The sequence below is a fragment of the Podarcis filfolensis genome (genome assembly GCF_964270895.1).
Source record: "Podarcis filfolensis genome assembly, chromosome: 1".
NCBI classification, from domain to species: Eukaryota; Metazoa; Chordata; class Lepidosauria; order Squamata; family Lacertidae; genus Podarcis; species Podarcis filfolensis.
Window position 1 is genome coordinate 96855276 of NC_139604.1, and position 8322 is coordinate 96863597.

Below are 8322 nucleotides of genomic sequence, written 5' to 3' on the forward strand. Positions count from 1 at the left end.
GTGTGTGTTTGCTTGCTTGTTTTTTGTTTTGTTTTTTGTTTTGGAGTTTTAAATTTTTATTTTTTAAAAAAATTGTACACTCTTTACATCAGAGGATTTTACAACCAGAATAAACCATAATACAAACAAGAACATGACTTTGCTTTTCATTCATGTTAATCTCCTTCTTTTAACTCCTTTGCTTGCTTGCTTTATGTACCACCTTTCAATAAGTTCTGCAAGTCCTCCATCCACAGCAAGTTATCAGTGCTATTCTGAATGTGGGCCAATGTGTTGAAACTGAATCCAGATAAGACAGAGGGATCTAGGTGACGGGCTCTCAGGTCTGCTCTAGATGTGGTTGCACTCCCTTGAAAAGGCACGTGTGTAGCTCAGGTGCTCCTAGAACCAACTTTATCATGTGAGTCCCAGGTAGTTTTCGTAGCTATGGCTGCCTTGTCTCAGCTCCAGCTATTTGCCAGCTGCTGCTTTTCCTGGACAGAGATAGGCCTAGCTGGAGTTGACCACGTTTTTGTAACTTCCAGATTGGACTGTTGTAATGCATGTACATGCAGCTGACCTTGAAAATAGTTCAGAGCTTGCAGTTGTTGGAAAATGTGGAGGCCTGGAAACTAATAGGCATGGCTGGTCAACCATATTTAACCCCTGTTTTGAAAGAACAGCACTGGCTTCCAATGATCTTCTGAGATTCAAGGTTTTCATGCTGATTTGAGGACCAAATAGCTGAGAAAACGTCTCATTTCCTATTGTTATTAGCCACCCCTATCTCTGACAAGTGATAGCAAGAGATTCCCGGGGTCTTGGAACTTAACCGAGATTGTGTTTCCATTCGGAAATCAAGGCACAGAAGACACTAGCATCTTTAAGAAATACAGTTTATTTTACACATATTCACACCTATAGTCTTCAATGGAGCAAGTGCAGAACATTACACTCCAAGGGTGTCTCTCATTGCTCTTCTCACGGCTTCACCAAGCTTTGGGTCATGGCCACTGGTCTCTCGGTGCAGTCTCTCACAGCCAACGCACATGGAGTTCTGCCTACTTCCTGATCCTTCTTCCCAGAATTCCCTCCTCCCAAAACCTCTGTTGTAAAACAACAAACTCTCTTCCTGCAGTGACATCACTCACGCATGTTACCCTGACAACCTCCCTCTGGGCCTGCCAAAGCCTTCTGCCTGGTTGATGACTTCCACTTTGGGGCTATGGCTGGCCGTCAGCACCATTGTTTCTTCAACGACCCACCATCACCAGGCTGGCCTCACGGGGAAGTTAGCTGGTGTTATTCCCAACCCTTGCTAAATTCAGGGATTTATGAGTTTGCGCAAATTTATGACCCTGCAAATTTATTCAGGGATTCATGAGTTTGCTCAAATTCTGACCCTTCACTGAATGTAGAGATTATGGGGGTTCTGCCCCTCCAAAAATCATAACAATATGAACCTGCCCTTGCATAAATACTTGCAATCTCACAACCGAGTGAGGCCCACAATGTGGGGTAAATGGAAGGGTCTCCTTTGTGGTAGCCCCACACTTACAGAATTACCTCCACACTGAGGTGCACTATGCATCAACATTGCTGTACATCACCTAGTGCAGGCACATCTCTTTGCCCAGGCAAAGGGGGCTGAAATTGTTGATTTAAAATATTGCCCTGTGCACTTTTATTAATGGCTTAGTTGTGGTTAATGTATTTGTGTCAAAATATTTTTAATTGGTGGCTTTAATGTTATGTGTATTTCCTGCTCTAGGACTGTCTGCTGAAGAACAGATTGTACTAAATGCTTGAAATAAATACATAATAAACAGTGCTAATATAAGGAACAAAGAGTGAATTTGGTGGAAAAGGTAGTTCGGACAAAGAGATTTGTATAATAAAAATGCTATGAAGTCTGCATGAGATGTAATGAAATAAGGAGTATTTAACTGCTTTCATGAAGTGCAGCCATTTCATACCTAAACATCTTCATAATATCCCTTTTATTGCTAAGCTTCCACAGGTGGAATGCACTGAAAATAAAACTTTCTGCACTTTCAAGCAAATTTCAGTTTGACCTTTTAAGATATTCCTTGAAAATTTTAACCACTTTTCCTCTCACAGAGCACTTCAAAAGATGTGTTAGTAATTGTACATGAGCAAGAATGAATGTGAAGAGCATTCAGGCAGCTAATATGAGTGCATTTGAAAAGGCTTTGTATTGTAAACCCAAAATAATTCTGGAATGACAACTACAGTTTCTTCTCCAGCCTAAGGAACCTCTTATAGTATGAAAAGAATAATTTCACAAGCCTGCCTTTGCCTGACAAAGATGTCTTGGCTCATTTTTATAGGATCCAGTCTAAGGAATATTTTTTTTAACCCTCTTGCTGTACTTATTACAGGGCTTGTCTTTAGATTGTTAGCAGCAAAGGGTTCAGACTGTGTAAGCTTTAAGCTCTGTTTTCTCCAGTAGATGTCACTTGCAGTACATAATAATTTATGTAAAGAAATAAGTGAACATAGTGTTTGGGTTTTTTTGCATTTGAAAGCCATAGTTAAAAAGCTGTATGGTGTCTTATACAGGCAGTAAATTTGGGCATTTGAATTCTGTAAATACCAAGAACTGAAGCAAAATTGTTTATTTTCAGTTTGATCTCAGGGAGATTATGACTAGATCTGCTTTAGCTAGAAAAACAAAACAGAAAACAAACAGGCTCACTTGAAATATGGCATCTGGGCTAAAAGATACCTAATCAAAAACAAATTTGGAGAACCAATTCAACACAAGTATTCCATTTTGACCGATTTAAGAGCCATCCTATATACTAATAGCATACGCATTCACTGAGTGTGAATCCTTATGTAGTATAAACAACAGACATCATTGTGCATGGATGATCAGGCTGGGGGTGGGGGGCAAGCTTTGCAGATGTACCAAAAGTATTTAGAAGAAAAACACTAAAGCTGCTGTCCTACACCTGAGAGTAAGCTCTATTAAGCTCAATGGGACTTCACTTCAAAGCAGACATGGGTTGCACTGTCATGGCGGGGAACCCATAAAACAACCCAATGTGGGCTGAACATGCTCAGTGGGCACAGAATGATAACTAATGTGTTTGAACCAGTTTTAATATTGTATTTTAACATTGTTGAATCCAGCAAAATCTGGGACCTTATGGTAAAAGGTGGGTAAGAAATCTAATAAATTGCTGTTGTTCACGGGGGGGGGGAATGATTTGGTGATGTAATGGAGTATCCTGGGAGAGGGCATGACTTGCCAGCTGCAGGAGAAAATTGAGGGTTTTTGTTGCTGTTTTTTAATTACTCCTCTTTCTAAATGTACTTGACCAGCACTTGAGGTTGAAGCCAAAAAGGATGTACTATTTCCTTGGCACCTTCCCTAACAGGCAAGATTGAACAGTGGCACATTTCCTGTGGGTGGTAATGGCAAATCATAGGGCTATAAGTCTGTTGAAGAAATTGCTAAAAGAGGAAAACCCAGTGCATCGTTCTAAATTTATGGCAGTAAAAAAAAAAGTGTGTGATCTGATTCAGCATTAAGGCATGCAACAAACTTTCTTGGGGCCACTTACGGGTTCTTCCGTAGTTTTAAGCTTAACTTCTTTGTAGTTTTAAGCTTAACTTCTGCCTTCCTGAACCTTGTAGGCTTCCTTGAGGTGCTGGATATGATTCTTCTAACACACACCCTCCCTCTGCTCTACTGAAATTATAAAAAATATAATCATGCTGGAAAAGAGAAGAGGCTGAGGCAGAGCCCAAGATGCATGAAATACTGCTGCTGGAACATTCTTCAGTAAAATCCTCTGTTTCTCCTTCCATAATCCACCACTAGCATGGCCCTTTGGTTCCTTGAGCTACTGCATGACCCCTGATTGCAGGGAGCCATACAATAGTTGGCTTGTTAGGGTGGAAAAGGTGAAATATCCTCTGCTGCCTCTTATTCCTTGGCAGGAAATTGGAATTGCCAGGGTATTTTTTTTATCGCAGGTCAGACTCCTTCGTTCTTAACAGCTGTGGGGAAAGTAGAAATTCAGTGGACAAAGCTCTTTGAAATATGGCCATGCAGTGATGTGGAAATGAATTTGCCTGCTTAATTTCTATATGTTCCACAGCTGTTAAAAGTAGAGGTGTCTTGTGGACAGTGGGAGAGTTGGCAACCCCAACTGCTAACACTCAGCACTTGGCCTTTATTGGTAACCTGAGGGTTACCTTTTAATTTATGCAGTGCAAAGGTTTGTTGCTATTGTATATGAACTGCAGGCCTTGAATCTCTGTTGCATGTACCTGCAGGCTACTAAAATTTGCAAATACTTCTTTGCCGCACACATACATGTTCTACGTGCGCAGGTAGCACATTTTGCATAGCTGAGTAAAAAAAAAAATGATAGCCCTCGGTTCAGAGAAAAAATGGCTGCATTAAGTTTCCTTTGAAGTCAGTGGGATAAACCAGTGAATTATGACTAACTTGTCTCATTAATTTGTAGGATTTAGCAAACCTCTTTTGGATTAAGATAAAATTATGTGCTACAGCCTCAAGGCATACTGCAAACTTTGTTAGGGCTACTACCATAGGATCTCTGTTAGTGCATCTTGCTAGAAACTGCTAAACTGTTCATATGCCACAGAAAGTATAACTGTGGCTGTCAGAATCGGGCCTAAATGCTTTGTAAATGATTAAACTTTTTAAATGAATTGTTAAGAAAAGAAAAAACCACGAACAGGTTTTCTGAATTACATATTAGGTCAGTTTCATTTATTATTATTTTTTAATAAAAATAATTATTTAAATCGTTATTTTAATAATTTAAATTATTTATAATTATTATTATTTAAATTATTGTTATTTAAGTAATAATGGTTGATGTGATGGAGCACTACCTTTTCATGCGTGTGAAGCAATATTAGCATTTTTGCCATTATGGAGTTGTAAGTTTGTTTCCCTTTTTTGGTAATTATGAGAGTAAACAGTCTTGACCTTCAAAGTAGGATATGCATTGCCACCGCCTTGTGCTTTAACATCTATGGTTAGAACAAGAAATGAGAATATGCTTCTTTTCCCATTTTTTTCCGCTCCAAAATTTCATTCTGCATCAGAAACCTAGCTTATATAGCCATATTTGTATCGGAAGAAGCTGCTAACTACCAATGAAACCAAAAGGTGCACAGGTCAGTTTTTTTAAATTCTTAAGAAGAAAATGACTTGCAACTTGGTGTGCTTTTAAAAATTTATAAAGAAACTGGACTCTCGTTTTAAAAGGCAATGGTCTGGATCCTAATTGCCCTTTTATTAATGGCAGGGCCTTTGACCTAGTGCAGGCTCTCACTAAGGGTGGGGCAAGGAACCTCCAGGTCAGCAGTTCTCAACCTGTGGGTCCCCAAATGTTGTTGGACTACAACTCCCATAATTCCTGAGCTCTGACCTTGCTAGCTAGGAATGATGGGAGTTGTAGTCCAACAACATCTGGGGACCCACAGGTTGAGAACCGCTGCTCCAGGTGCTTCTCCTGCCATCCCTGACCATTGGCCATGCGGACTGGGGCTGACTGGAGCAGGAATCCAGGAAGATCAGGAGGTCTACAGGTTTCCAACCTCTGCACCAACATTAAGAGGCGAAGTAATTTTCACTCCCTTCTCCCTGCAGCTCCTCAGGCTTCCTCCCACAAAGTTCTAGGAGGTCCTCCAACCCTCCAAAGTTATGCAGGAGCTCAGGGCTGCAGGAGCTAGCAGAGGAGGGGGGAATTGCCTCTCTTCCGTTAGCAAGCACCATTCTGTGAGCAGAATTATTAGAATTTAACCCAATATGTTTTAGAGCTAAGGAACTCCCCATATAAGCTTGGAAATACAAAAAAAAAAAGGTACAGTGGTAACTCGGGTTAAGAACTTAATCCGTTCTTAACCTGAAACTGTTCTTAACCTGAGGTATCACTTTAGCTAATGGGGCCTCCCGCTGCCGTTGCACAATTTCTGTTCTCATCCTGAAGCAAAGTTCTTAACCTGAGGTACTATTTCTGGGTTAGCGGAGTCTGTAACCTGAAGCGTCTGTAACCTGAAGCGTCTGTAACCCAAGGCACCAGTGTATTTGAAAGGTTCAGAAGTTTAGTTATCATGAGTAAGACTTTGAAGCTCATGGGCCATAACTGATCTCAGATTTAGCATACATAATCCAAGTCTCCATTTGACTGTGACCTTTAAAAATGATTTGCCCACTTATTTGTTTTTATTACTTGCTTTCTGAATTTTATGTTTACAATCTACCATAATATATGAAGCTATTTACTTGGTTTTAATATGATTTGTGCTAAAATGCAGGTGTAATGACATACAGATCTATAGAGATTTTTTGTAGTTTAATATAATAAAATAGGGGGGAAATGGCAACAAGATACCTCTGCGTGGCTTCAGTGACTTCAGTTTTTATCACTTTTGTGGGGGGAAATAGTTTATTCCTCTAAAAGCTGCAATCATGTCTAGATCATGCAATTCCATGTTGTGTTAAAATTAATATACTAAGCAATTAATCTGACATTTCTATAAAATGCTATCAAGTGCCTCAGTGTTGCTGAAAGTCTGGCAACAAAGGAAATATCACAGTGACCTATTTTCACTGTTAGCGCAATTGTTTTTTCAGAGTTCCGCTCTCTAGGAGGAAGAAAATTCTTTGGAGTCACACTGGAATGCCATAGCAATGGGGTGTACTATATCTTTAAAAACAAAAACAAAAAAACTTAATAGACTGGGGAAATACTCTTATTTCTTTCACGTTTCTGCAAGCTTTTATAAAGTTGCCATCAATTCCTAGTTAAAAGAAGCAATAACATTCTTGTTCACAAGACCAACTGTGACAAGAGGCACCAATCTTCTGCTTCCCTTTCGCTCTCACTTCCCAACCCAGTGAAATGGTTTAGTCTGGAGAATTACAGCAAGATGTGAGGAAAAAGTGAGTCTGGCAATACTTCACTTGAGGGATTAAAATGAAAATAAGAATACAGTGGTTACTTCAGTGTGCCAAATGGTGTGTGCATGTTTGTGTATGTGTGTACTAACAGTGACCTTGATCTTACAGGTCTCTTTAAACTGCAGAAGTAGATATGGTGACTTGTATCACTGCTGTGGAAAGGAGACTGACCGTATGAAAATGACAGAGCAGGCTTTGGTCTATTTTCAAGGTAAGCCTTTCCACTTTTCCGATTATAAGAACCTCTGCTACACATCTGATTAAAAAAAAGGGCACACAGTCGATACCATTTTCCTTCTGCGCCGCAGCAGCCCAGTGGACTTTTGCCTTATATGTGCAGAATTTGGTTACAGGAGTTGGCGGGACATGTCTACGTCAAGTCTTACATTTTCTCCAGGTAAGTGTAATCTGATATTACTCCAATAGGAAATGCGTTCCCTCAATTTCATCGGCATGCTGTAATTATTGTCAACTATATTCTTTCACACCACTTTCCCCCTTCCCAGACTTCATGCTAGAAACAGCTACCCTGTGAATGATAAACCTTGACTTGGAGAACAAGCCCCTTCCACCACCTTGTCAGGTTAGAGCTAGATATATAAATCCATTCACGCATGTGCCCACGATATTAAATAATGTTTCATCAACCATTTGTTGTGAAAATCAATTCCTTCCCTGAAGATGTGAGTGAAATCTCTCGTGCTTATTTTTCTCTTTTTAAAAAGCAGCCTTTTGTTTGGTCATAGTCCAGAATCAACAAACAGGAGTTGTTTTCCGTAAAAAAAAAATAAAAAAATCTGTTTGGAATTTTAACATGGAGCACAGAAGTATCTTTTGGTGTTATGGAAGCGCAGGAGACATTTCAGCTTCTGACAGGCCCATCTTGGGGATTGGTGAAGAGGACACAAGGTTATCCTTTTCCAAAGTTATTTGACATCCGGGTTTACCCTTCTGCAATGTTTTGACATGGGTTAATTGTCAACCTCACCCATGTAGGTGGATACTATTAAGCACAGTGTTACATGAAGTCATATGATTCTCTTGTTTAAAGAACCAAGTACCACTTCCAATTTACTTTGGTTTTGGTGTCAATGTTTAGGAATATTTTATTTGACTTAGTAGAAAGACTTTATTACTCCAACAACAACAAAAAAGCCAAACAAAAGAACAAGAAAACAATCCTGGACACCAAGCAACTGAGAAAAAGAAAGGCATCACATTACAATTCCTTGTTTTTAGTAATATTAATAATATTAAAATCTAAAAATGTAAGCCTGCTCTTGAACATTAGAGTCCTGTTTTAAGCAGTACTCTCTTCTAATTCTGTGGGCTCATCGGTATTTTAAACTAAGGTATTTGAAATGTCC